Here is a 13,928-nt window from a genome sequence, read left to right as displayed (position 1 = left end):
CATGGCTTCAAGACCAGGGGGTACACTCCTATTATTGTTGTAAGAATTCCCATAAGAATTACCATAACCATTACTATTATTATAAGGATATGGCCTATAGTTATTACCAGAATTGTTCCAATAAGCATTGTTGTTGAAATTATTATTTTTAATGAAGTTTACATCAACATGTTCTCCTTGGGCAACCAATGAAGCTAATGGAACATTATTAGGATCAACATTATTCCTATCATTCACAAGCATAGACATAATAGCATCAATCTTATCACTCAAGGAAGAGGATTCTTCGACAGAATTTACCTTCTTACCTTGTGGAGCTCTTTCCGTGTGCCATTCAGAGTAATTGATCATCATATTATCAAGAAGCTTTGTAGCCGCCCCCAAAGTGATGTACATAAAGGTACCTCCAGCAGCTGAATCCAATAGGTCCGCGAAGAAAAATTTAGTCCTGCATAGAAGGTTTGGATGATCATCCAAGTAGTCAGTCCATGGGTTGGGCAATTCTTTACCAAAGATTTCATTCTCTCCCATGCTTGAGCAACATGTTCATTATCTAATTGCTTAAAATTCATTATGCTACTCCTCAAAGATATAATTTTAGCGGGAGGATAATATCTACCAATAAAAGCATCCTTACATTTAGTCCATGAATCAATACTATTTCTAGGCAGAGATAGCAACCAATCTTTAGCTCTTCCTCTTAATGAGAAAGGAAACAATTTTAATTTTATAATGTCACCATCTACATCTTTATACTTTTGCATTTCACATAGTTCAACAAAATTATTAAGATGGGCAGCAGCATCATCAGAACTAACACCAGAAAATTGCTCTCTCATAACAAGATTAAGTAAAGCAGGTTTAATTTCAAAGAATTCTGCTGTAGTAGCAGGTGGAGCAATAGGTGTGCATAGGAAATCATTATTATTTGTGGTTGTGAAGTCACACAACTTAGTATTTTCAGGGGTATTCATTTTAGCAACAGTAAATAAAGCAAACTAGATAAAGTAAATGCAAGTAACTATTTTTTTTGTGTTTTTGATATAGAGAACAAGGCAGTAAATAAAGTAAAGCTAGCAACTATTTTTTTTTGTGTTTTGATATAATGCAGCAAACAAGAAAGTAAATAAAATAAAGCAAGACAAAAACAAAGAAAAGAGATTGGATTGTGGAGACTCCCCTTGCAGCGTGTCTTGATCTCCCCGGCAACGGTGCCAGAAAATATGCTGCTGGCGTGTAGTTGTCGTGGGAGTTAGAAATCTTTGTGGTGTAACTTTTCTTCGTTCCCCGGCAACGGCGCCAGAAAATATGCTTGATGGCGTGTAACTCACACGTTCGTTGGGAACCCCAAGAGGAAGGTATGATGCGCACAGCAGCAAGTTTTCCCTCAGAAAGAAACCAAGGTCTATCGAACCAGGAGGAGCCAAGAAGCACGTTGAAGGTTGATGGCGGCGGGATGTAGTGCGGCGCAACACCAGGGATTCCGGCGCCAACGTGGAACCTGCACAACACAACCAAAGTACTTTGCCCCAACAAAACAGTGAGGTTGTCAATCTCACCGGCTTGCTGTAACAAAGGATTAACCGTATTGTGTGGAAGATGATTGTTTGCAGAAAACAGTAGAACAAATATTGCAGTAGATTGTATGCGATGTAAAGAATAGGACCGGGGTCCACAGTTCACTAGAGGTGTCTCTCCCATAAGATAAATAGCATGTTGGGTGAACAAACTACAGTCGGACAATTGACAAATAGAGAGGGCATAACAATGCACATACATGATATGATAAGTATTGTGAGATTTAATTGGGCATTACGACAAAGTACATAGACCGCTATCCAGCATGCATCTATGCCTAAAAAGTCCACCTTCAGGTTATCATCCGAACCCCTTCCAGTATTAAGTTGCAAAACAACAGACAATTGCATTAAGTATGGTGCGTAATGTAATCAATAACTACATCCTCGGACATAGCATCAATGTTTTATCCCTAGTGGCAACAGCACATCCACAGCCTTAGAACTTTCTGTCACTGTCCCAGATTTAATGGAGGCATGAACCCACTATCGAGCATAAATACTCCCTCTTGGAGTTAAGAGTAAAAACTTGGCCAGAGCCTCTACTAATAACGGAGAGCATGCAAGATCATAAACAACACATAGGTAATAGATTGATAATTAACATAACATAGTATTCTCTATCCATCGGATCCCGACAAACACAACATATAGCATTACAGATAGATGATCTTGATCATGTTAGGCAGCTCACAAGATCCAACAATGAAGCACATAAGGAGAAGACAACCATCTAGCTACTGCTATGGACCCATAGTCCAGGGGTGAACTACTCACTCATCACTTCGGAGGCGACCATGGCGGTGAAGAGTCCTCCGGGAGATGATTCCCCTCTCCGGCAGGGTGCCGGAGGTGATCTCCAGAATCCCCCGAGATGGGATTGGCGGCGGCGGCGTCTCAGTAAGGTTTTCCGTATCATGGCTCTCGGTACTGGGGGTTTCGCGACGAAGGCTTTAAGTAGGCGGAAGGGCAACGCGGGGGGCCACACGAGGGCCCCACACGCCAGGGCCGCGCGGCCTAGGGCTGGGCCGCGCCGCCCTGTTGTGGCGGCGCCTCGTGGCCCCACTTCCTTTCCCCCTCGGTCTTCTGGAAGCTTCGTGGCAAAATAGGACCCTGGGCGTTGATTTCGTCCAATTCCGAGAATATTTCCTTTGTAGGATTTCTGAAACCTAAAACAGCAGAAAACAGCAACTGGCTCTTCGGCATCTTGTTAATAGGTTAGTGCCGGAAAATGCATAAATACGACATATAATGTGTATAAAACATGTAGATATCATCAATAATGTGGCATGTAACATAAGAAATTATCGATACGTCGGAGACGTATCATTGAGCTTAGCATATTTAGGGTTTGTGCTTGTAAACTAAACGTTAGTTTAATTCCGCATTCTTACAAGACAAATACATAAGAGTTTTTTAAACGCCTATTCACCCCCCCCCCCTCTAGGAGACATCTCGTCCTTTCACCGGTGTTTCTCCTCAACCTCACGGCGCGCCCAATCCGGCTGCTCCGTGTCTATCTGGTGAAACCACTTGCACATGGGCGGTGGAGACTGCAACACAAACAATTACATTAAACCAGAAAATAAAGACATACAAATATTCCTAAACAACATTCTGGTAAAACATACCACCGACCTCGTGGACGACGAAGATGAACTTGTGATGGATCATGATCATAGTTTGCACACATGAAAAATGTCATGCCGAACATATTAGAGAAATCATCCACCTGCTTAACCTTCGCAAAACGGTCGCACCAACCCGCTCCGCTCTCACATCCAGGAACAAACTTGCATCCTTCGTCTTTGTCAGACTAAAATCTTGGTCAGAGCACGGCACACTCATGATAGCTAAGGGCGAGCATGCATGATAGGAACAATACAACTGAAATTAAAATACGACTAATCACTACAGCGGAATTGAAGATACACCGACAAACTATAACTAAAATTAAGATACAAAGCTATTATGGCACGTCACTCTACTTGCCCTGCGTCCAGCGTGGCCATTTTTCGGTCTTGTCACCGCGTTCTTCTGCTGCCTGCGCCTCAGCAACCTTTCTCTTAATCGCTTCCTTTTCGCTTCACGGCCCTCCCTGCACACCTCTTCCTCCGTGTAACTACGTGTATCCCCATCATCCATCCTCTTCTGATTAACCTCGCGATTTCGAGCTTGCTCCGCCCTTAATTTTTGTATCTCTCTCTGATTTATCATTAGCAATAGTCTTTTCCCAATGCTCCTCCTCAAAGAACCTTGCCCATGCACGCCGGTGTTTCTCCTCAACCTCACGGCGCGCCCAATCCGGCTGCTCCGTGTCTATCCGGTGAAACCACTTGCACATGGGCGGTGGAGACTGCAACACAAACAATTACATTAAACCAGAAAATAAAGACATACAAATATTCCTAAACAACATTCTGGTAAAACATACCACCGACCTCGTGGACGACGAAGATGAACTTGGGATGGATCATGATCATATTTTGCACACATGAAAAATGTCATGCCGAACATATCAGAGAAATCATCCACCTGCTTAACCTTCGCAAAACGGTCGCACCAACCCACTCCGCTCTCACATCCAGGAACAAACTTGCATCCTTCGTCTTTGTCAGACTAAAATCCTGGTCAGAGCACGACACACTCATGATAGCTAAGGGCGAGCATGCATGATAGGAGAGGTACAAGCATTGCTGCAGTGAAGAGCGTCGAGGCCTGCTTTTATAGAAAAAAAAACAGAGAACGGGGCCGGAAAATATGACGGGAGAGCGGTGACGGGAGACATGGGCAGGAAAAGGTTTGTCCAGGAGGCGGGAGAGAAAGGAGGGAACCATAAACCCTAAGCATTAGCCAGCGTAAGTATGGTCGTGCAATGGTCATGTAGAGGGGTTAGTACTCAAAAAACTTCTGCCACACCAAACTTCTCATAAACTTCATTAGAGGGGTTAGTACTCAAAAAACTTTAATCCACTTTAGTCCTGTAGTGACACATTGCAAGAACTCAATAAAACATTAGCTACAGCTCTCCTCGTCTAGAAAGCCTTGCTTAAAGTCCACAAGAGACAATGCAAAAAACAGAGACAGAATCTATCAAAACAGAACAGCTAGTAAACACGAATTTTTAAGAGGTACTTCCGTTGCTCAAATCAGAAAACTCAACACTAATGAAAGTTGCGTACATATCTGAGGAATACGAACGTAAATTGGCAGATTTTTCTGAGTTACCTACAGAGAGCCCTGCCCAAATTCGTGACAGATAGAAATCTGTTTCTGCGCAGAAATCCAAATCTAGTATCAACCTTCTATTAGAGACTTCACTTGGCACAACAATGCAATAAAATAAAGATAAGAAGAGGTTGCTACAGTAGTAACAACTTCCAAGACACAACAAAACAGTAGCAAAATAAAGACATGGGTTATCTCCCAAGAAGTTCTTTCTTTATAGCCATTAAGATGGGCTCAGCAATTTTAATGATGCTCGCGCAAGAAATAAGAGTTGAAGCAAACGAGAGCATCAAGAAGCAAATTCAAACACATTTAAGCCTAACCCACTTCCTATGAAAAGGAATCTTGTACACAAATAAATTCATGAAGAACAAAGTGACAAGCATAAGAAGGCAATACAAGCGCAACTTCAAAATTCTCAACATAAAGAGGGGAAACTTAATATTATTAAGATGCATATAGCCATGTTTCCCTCTCTTATAATAACTTTCAGTAGCATCATTGATGAAATCCACAATATATCCATCACTTAAAACATTCTTATCATGGTTCATGTGCATAAAAGTATCATTATTTTTGGCATAAGAAAAACTCTTCTCATTAATAGTAATTGGAGCAGGATCATTATCAAGAATTTGAACAGGGTAAACAAGTTGCATACTAAGGGAATGGTTTTTGGCAATCCCATCATAACTATGACAAGTTTCATAAGGATAATTATAACATGTGTCATATCCATCTCTATAACGATTATCCAAACCAGAATGTATAATATCATCATTTTCACTAAAAGTAAAGGTCTCAAATATAGGATCTTCAAGCACAACATCCCCAAGCTTAGAGCTTTCAATATCAACGTTTGAGGGAACATGAATAGTGCTAACATCATTACTTTCATAATCAGTACCAAAGAGATTTCCAATATCAAAAGTAGTGTGCTCGTTCCGACTCCAGCCGGATGGCCCGGTCTGTGACCCGGTCTGACCGGGTCCTGCACCGGATGGCCCGGCCCCAGGCCCAGTTGACCGGTCTCCTCGACGGTTGACTCAGCCCAACTTTTCCCCAACGGTTATATTTGCTCTTGGGCTATAAACAGCCCTTATTCCACCTTGGGCTGGAGAAGTTCTTACACTCTCTCTCCTCCATTGTTCCCTTTGAGGAACTTGCCCTATCTCTTGATTCCCCCCATGATTCTTGCTCATTCTAGAGGGATCTAAGAGAGGAGATCTAGATCTACAATCCCCACCAATCCATCTCTCCTCTAAGTGAGGGGAACTCTTTAGATCTAGATCTTGGAGTCATTTGTTGATTTCCTCTTTGTTCTTCCTCTCTAATCTCATCCTAGCATTTGTTGCTTTGGTGGGATTTGAGTGTGAAGGATTTGAACACCTCTAGTGTTCTTGCTTTGCATCATTGCATAGTGTTGAGCTCTCCACCACGATTAGTTTGAGTGAGAGACCGTGAGCTTGTTACTCTTGGAGGGAGACCTCCTAGTTGGCTTGGCGGTTGGTACTCCGGTGATCTCTTCAAGGAAGATTGTGAAGAGGCCCGGGCTTCTCCTTCGTGGAGCTTGTGAAGTGGTTGTGGAGCTTGCCATCTCCGGAGTGGAGGAAAAGCTAACCATAAGGAAAGGGCCATTATCCTTCGTGGGTGTGGCTCGGAGAATAGGGTGAGCCTTCGTGGCGTTGGGGAATCCTTCGTGGACCTCCACTCCTCCAAACGTGGCGTACCTTTTTGCAAAGGAAGGAAACACGGGAATACATCCTCGTCTCCGCATGCCTCGGTTATTTCTATACCCGAGCTTTTTTCCTTGTGATAGCCATCGTGCTTGAAGTACATATATCTTGCTATCACTTGTGCTACATATATCTTGTGCCTATCTTGCTTAGCTCTAGTTGCTATTGTTACACTTAGTTGAGCTTAGCATATTTAGGGTTTGTGCTTGTAAACTAAACGTTAGTTTAATTCCGCATTCTTACAAGACAAATACATAAGAGTTTTTTAAACGCCTATTCACCCCCCTCTAGGCGACATCTCGTCCTTTCACCGGTGTTTCTCCTCAACCTCACGGCGCGCCCAATCCGGCTGCTCCGTGTCTATCTGGTGAAACCACTTGCACATGGGCGGTGGAGACTGCAACACAAACAATTACATTAAACCAGAAAATAAAGACATACAAATATTCCTAAACAACATTCTGGTAAAACATACCACCGACCTCGTGGACGACGAAGATGAACTTGGGATGGATCATGATCATAGTTTGCACACATGAAAAATGTCATGCCGAACATATCAGAGAAATCATTCACCTGCTTAACCTTCGCAAAACGGTCGCACCAACCCGCTCCGCTCTCACATCCAGGAACAAACTTGCATCCTTCGTCTTTGTCAGACTAAAATCTTGGTCAGAGCACGGCACACTCATGATAGCTAAGGGCGAGCATGCATGATAGGAGAGGTACAAGCATTGCTGCAGTGAAGAGCGTCGAGGCCTACTTTTATAGAAAAAAACCAGAGAACGGGGCCGGAAAATATGACGGGAGAGCGGTGACGGGAGACATGGGCAGGTAAAAGTTTATCCAGGAGGCGGGAGAGAAAGGAGGGAACCATAAACCCTAAGCATTAGCCAGCGTAAGTATGGTCATGTAGATCATCGGCCATTAGGGAGCCGCCGGCCAATTTCTCCTGCTCGGCCTGCTGCGGGCCGATCGGCCTATAGGCCGCCGATTTCTCTGTCTCCCTGGCATTGACCAGACGACGGTCAAATTGGTAGTGTTATAAACGCGACAAGCAAATAACGAAGAACGAGAAAGAAAACACAACGGAGACACAATATATTAACGTGGAAAACCCCTCCAACACAGAGGGGAAAAAATTACGTGTGCCAACCAGCAAAACTTCACAATATCGGGAGGTGTTTACAAACACCGTGTGTTATCTTATAATCTGATAAACCCTAGCCTGCGGTTTATAGGCGGTGGCATCTCTTCGGCCCAAACCTACCGACGACGGTCTTTGCTCCACTCATCAGAAGTTAGCCTCCCTTTAGAATGAATTTGGACGATCGGCCGACCGGGTCACGAAATCGGAAATGATTTGAAATTCGCATTTTTTTTGGAAATGAATAAAAAATTCATTTTATTAAAAAAAATCGCGAATTCTATGCACACGATTTACAATTGATGTTGGGTTTTCATGAGTAGTCTGGTGTTGGTCATCTCCAGTCCTCGTGGTACCGCCGCTGATGCTGCTGTTGCCACTCAAGAATCACCGCCCGGAGCCCCCTGTTTGGGGTGAGCTCGCGGTGCGCGAGCTTCAGGTTCGTCATCGGCGACGTGTCGTGCCCGCTATCGAGCCACCCCTTGATCGCCTCTGCTTCATACGTAAACCCGTCTGCAGCAATGTGCGGATCACTCATCATCTCCTGTTTTCACCACCCATCACGGAAGAACGATCTGGTCAGGTTTATCTGAATCTCAACTTTCTAATCTACCTGAAAGATCGTGCAATGTCACACCATCTACCTGAAAGATTGGGCAGAGGAAGTAGGACGGAGTGGAAGCTTCGTCATCTGGCGAAGAAGCTGCTGCGAACGTGGGCCGCCGGGCGGTCAGTGAGGCGGCTTTCATCAGGGGCTCGACCACCACCCACACCTCGCGGGCGAGATCCGGCCGGCGCCTCCTGCTCATCTCGGCGCACCGCAGGCCGAGGTGCGCCAGCTGGTTGGCCTGCACGAACGGCCAGCTTCCCGCGGAGGGATCGATGATCGAGTGCAGATCCCCCTTCTCCATCGCGTCCTCCACCGCGTCGGCGATCTTCTGGGGACGCCTGCCCGTCAGGAGCTGCAGGATGATGATGCCGAATGAGTACACGTCCGAGCGCGGCGTCAGTTCGCCGGTGGACATGAACTCCGGGTCCATGTACGCGAAGGTGCCCCTCGGGGTGGTCGTCCGGTACAACTTGGTGGTGTCGGCGGAGTTGTTAGACTGTATCAGGAGCCGGCAGATGCCAAAGTCCCCCAACTTGCTCACGAGGTTGGCGTCCAGGAGGATGTTGGCCGGCTTCAGGTCGCCATGTACCACCGGGTGGGGCTTGTTCGAGTGGAGGAACGTCAGGGCCGAGCACATCTCGTAGATGATCCTGGTGCGCACCTGCCATGTTAACGGCGGCGTGTTGTTCATGCAGGCAAGCCGTTCCTCGAGGCTGCCGTTTGGGAGGAACTCGTACACCAGGCCAAACGCCTCCCGGCACGACCCGATCAGCGTGACGAGGTTCGGATGCCGTACTCTGCTGAGGACTGCAACCTGCAGTGGTGTCGCTGCAGGATTAGTAACGATCGATTCTACAACTCACGTCAATTGTGATCATCTGAAGAATTACCTCTTGGTTGAATTCAGACTGGCCCTGCAAGCTCTCTGGATGCAGCAACTTTATGGCCACCGTTGTGCTGCGAAGTGAGCCTTTGTACACACATCCGAACCCACCCTCTCCGATCTTGAGTGCTTCATCGAAGCTTCGAGTTGCCTGTTCAAGCTCAAAGGCGGAGAACTCGGTGTTCAATGCCTCAGCCGGCATGGAAATCCTCTGCTCGTTCTTCTGACGCAACTCTTCAGCCGCTGTCACCGCAGCATCCCTCTCTTCTTTCAGCTTCTCTTTATCTGCCTGGACTTCTTCTACAAGGTGATTGCTTGTTGCCAGCTTGTCCTGCTGATCTTGTAGAGCAGACTTCATCTCTGTTATGCGCTGCTCCAAGATAGCCTTCTCTTCTTCTGCATCATGTAGTTCATCACATACTGTGTCACACTGAATTTTTATTTCTTGGAGCTCACGCGTCTGTCTCAGCAGTGTCTCCTCAATTGTTCTCCGCTGTCTTATCTCGTGATGATACAACCTCTCCAGCTCCTTGGCCTGTAAGATTAGCATATGTTTATTTGGTTTAACTAAGACGCTTTACAACCTGATTTATGCGCACTGGAAAAACTGAACTGCGGTTCTCTAGTAAGCAGAACCAGTTACCTTCTGAAGAGCTGAAAGCAGATCAAGTTCTGCTTTTCGCCGCTTGGTTGATTCTTCGAACACTTCTTTCTTTGATTATTGAGTTTCGCGGAGAGCCTCTTCAAGTCTACCATAAATATCTGCATCAACGCCTAGATTCTCCTCCTGTATGGCACAAACACATACGTTATCTGTTCCATTTCACATGGTGGAGTTATTTTTTTGCTCATTAATCTTGTGAGCCTTCAATATAACAATAGAGGATACGTACCAGCTCATGAGAAGGAGGCAGAAAATGGTCATCATCAGACTCGTGCATTGGAGGCTCCATTGCTGGTCCAGGTACACTGATTGCATCATCATTCCTTGATAAACTGTACCAGGAGCCTTGTGATCTCCTCCCATATTCATCCCATGAACCCGTAGAACTCAATGGTGTTCTTGGTGTCCTGCCGTTCGTATTGAGTTCCGAAGGTTCAAATAGCTGAGATGGTACGTCATGTCCGGCTCCTCGAGAGGGATGCTGTGTCATGTCTGTTATTGAGCTGTTCAGATCATGCCATGGACTTCCATTTGAGCTTGGTGCTTCACTCTCTGGCAGGTGACTCGTAATTGATCTCCTATGGCTGGAAATGCTGCTTGCTGATAATGTTGATGCAACCGTGCTTATGGGCGATGGTGGTATCATAGGAACGGTTGTGTTTGCTTCCCTGCAGTGTTGAGCCATTTACAGGTGATGTTAAAAAAAATGCATATATTGTTCGATGCACGGTACTGGGATTAATATAATGGAAAATTAATCCATCTATCTTTTAAGGTTGTTGGCTTAAGCTTACCTGGTACATATCAGCTGTCCTTTACATGTAAACCATATCGTACATGATGAGGCCCCTGACTCCATCAGTCTGAGTGATGTCTTGGACTTTGGTGTTTTCAGTTTCCTACAATAGGAGGACAATGTTATGTTTGAAACCATAAAATGCCTGGTCCTTTTCCCCTCAGTAGATTGTGCCAAAATTTAAATTTATAATGTGTGGGCTAATAATGTGTATCACTCCGTAATGATGATATTTTGCAGATCAAAAGAATCAAAATATGGTATGTTAAGAGACTATGAGGTGTTTGATCCATACTTTGAGTAATGTTTGTCCGATACTGCTCCCATGACAAGCTTGGTGATGCCATGAAGGGTAATAAGCTCCTCAAGTCCTTTAGCAACATCATCGTTCTCAACTATTATTTTATCACAGCTGACCTATGATAGAAAAATTATCAATAATCCATTCAGGAATTCAGGATACATGCTTGTTAGTTTCTCCTATTTGGTGAGTGCATACTTAGCGGCAAGTATTAGACACAACCCATCCCTAGGGTGTTCTTGCAACCTAGTTGGCTGAGGTGTCAACATGAAAAAAATATCTAAAAGTCATTCTGCAAGAACTTCCATATATTTACTCTGTCTATGTGTATAAAACTTGAAACTAAAATTCAATTATGTGATTTTAGTGACATGATAAATTATTCTTTTTGTGTTTCTAACATACTTTGAGTTTGAAGTCAATTTTAGAATTTGTTTTGCCACAACACTCCATAGACTTCACCACAAATAAAAATCCCCAAAAATTTCATGTTTTATCTATGCCTGAACCAAAGATGAGTGAATATGTTGCCTTATTTAGTTGGTTCGCTAATTAGTTTAGGAAAGACATAGCTGATGTAGGGAAGAAAACCTTGAGCCTTGTGCATAGCACAACATATTCATCTAGTCTTCCCGATGTTTTTTCTAGCTCCTTCTTTCTGTGGTCCTTGACCTGTTCTGGATGCATCCTAGTATAATGCATTTTCGCTCCCACTGGAATAGCAGAAGGACAAGGTGTTCATAAGGTGATAAATACAAATCCTGGTAAAGACTACTCTGAACTCTGAAGAAGAATAGTCCTGGTGGGATTCTATGACTGCATAAAGGTATGATGCAATTTTCATTCAAATGGTTTACACAATTTATGCGTGCTGCTGCCACCCTGTGTATCTAGACTAAGTTTATGGATGATGCTTGTTTTTTTACTGCAGCAATAGTACTAGATTGACACCAAATGGTGGTGCTTATCATAAGAAAGTGAACTGTGTGACTGAACTTAAACCTATCCATCAGATGCAGGTGGAGTTTGTTTGTCACCTGTGCAAAACTGGAGAGTGCAGACTGATCAGGCAGGACTCAAGGTATTCTCCCCAAAACATTATTCTGAGCTTACGTTAAGAGATGTAAAATGACAAAATGAGAGAGCCCTATCGTCTTGACTGTACATGGTCAAAGTCAAGCATTGGCTTGGCTTTCTATTGGCCAAAGCAAAATGCAGACGAAATCACACCCACTTGTTGTAATATAAACAGCTCACTCAACGAGAATCAAAATGGTATGATTTGGCCGGATACCTTCTTCTTTCTCAAAGAAATTCATGACTAAAATTACCCGGATAAGGAAGGCTTACTCATGGGGATCATCTGCGCGGGGCGGTGGACGTGAGCTACCACGACCTGCGCGCCGTCCTTGGCCAGGTTCTGCAGCGCCCACTGCAGTGTGCTCTTCCCGCGCTTGAACTCTTCGTCGACGGCCACGAACACCTTGTCCTCGGCCGCCTGGCTCGCCTCCTCCACAATCTCGCCGCCGGCCTGGCTCACCTCCACAATCTCGCCGCCGATGTCGGCCACGCTGCTCACCGATGTCCTGAAGCTGTACTGCGAGCTCCCCGACGTGTCCCAGCGCCTGTACGCGGCACCGCGGGCGTCGCTCCCCATCGTCCCTGGACCAGACGGGACGGCGCTAAGAACGCCGCTCCCGGCGACTATAAACGTTTGGCGTAAACGCGTCGCCGCTCTCGGGAATCTGCCGGAGATGCCGGGGGAAATCCGGAGGAAATGGACGGGGCGTTGCCAACTTGGGGTTTAGAATTCTTCAGGTCAACCGTCTCCGGCACAAGCACAATGAGTTCCTCTCGACTGCAGCAACAGGATTGTCGATGTCGAGATAAGGAGACATGTATCGGTTAGTGGTTTATAGGGGGCGTACCAAGTTCGGGTTTACAAATGCTTCAGGACTTGAGGTCAACGTCTCCGGGAGATGAGTTATCTCAAGGAATGTCGATGTCGAGGCAATAGTAGTAGAGTAGCCACGATGCGGACGGCTTGCGCAGCCGTTTAAGTGGAAAAAATAAACTACAGAAATTTCAATTATTACCTTAGAGCATCTCTAGGGAAAATATCTAGAATGGTGACTGCCGCATGCTCTATGTCATGTAAAACTGTGCAGAGGCCTCAACAAAGCCAAGACCACTTCCCATGACAAAGCTCTTGAAAGAACATTGCCGGTGTAGATATAAGTAAAGAAAAACGTGGATCTATTCATATTTCTTGATTGACAATTAGAAGAGGTTTGCATTTCTTCAGGTAGACAGACAAAACAAACAGATGCTACTATCTCAATGGAATTTTGAGAAAAATACATGGACCAAGAAAACTTCACAAAAAAAAACATGGTTGTCATGGATTTATTCTTACCTAGCGCACTGATTTTCTTAACGCCGTTAACCTGTCTTGGTTCACACTTTCTTTCGAGAGATACAGTAGCTTAGTAAGTTGGAACGAAGATGAATCCCTGCCAACGTAAATAGCCAAGTTAGTAAACCAACTGTACTAGTGGAATGCCCGTGCTTCGCCACGGCTTCCTACCTTATATCTAGTGCCACACACATGTTACATGTGCAAACAATGCACACAAATATTTAAGTATATATAAAAATCACATAGTATTAAAAATATTTTAAAGTTTACTTCAAATAATTTAATGCAATGTGTATAAAATGCAAGGACATACACATTATCCCTCATTTTAAGAGACATTCTCCCTTGACGCGCCTAAGGTATTCTCATATAGCACCATGAATATTTTCTGCAACTTCATTTTCATGGTATTTGACCACGTGTAAGCTTCTTCCTCAACTCCTAACCATCATGAACAATCAGTCTATCATGTTCACATGAAGTTTTTCCATAAAAATGTAAGAATGTGAACAAAGAATACTCACGGTGCAAACTGGATGAACACATCTTTTACCATCCCATGAGAGC

General features: G+C 44.6%; 1 long non-coding RNA gene and 1 pseudogene across 1 annotated transcript; one reads left to right on the top strand and one right to left on the bottom strand.

Moving 5' to 3' along the window:
- Positions 1-7,746: 7,746 nt before the first annotated feature.
- LOC127306754 (U-box domain-containing protein 33-like) lies at positions 7,747-12,900 on the bottom strand (annotated as a pseudogene).
- On the top strand, positions 11,649-12,106 carry LOC139832857 (uncharacterized). Its single transcript, XR_011747471.1, has 2 exons — positions 11,649-11,768; positions 11,874-12,106. It is a non-coding gene; the product is annotated as an uncharacterized lncRNA (long non-coding RNA).
- Positions 12,901-13,928: the final 1,028 nt, after the last annotated feature.

Source organism: Lolium perenne, chromosome 6 (genome assembly GCF_019359855.2).
Source record: "Lolium perenne isolate Kyuss_39 chromosome 6, Kyuss_2.0, whole genome shotgun sequence".
Classification (NCBI taxonomy): Eukaryota; Viridiplantae; Streptophyta; class Magnoliopsida; order Poales; family Poaceae; genus Lolium; species Lolium perenne.
This window is presented reverse-complemented; position numbering and strand designations above follow the sequence as displayed.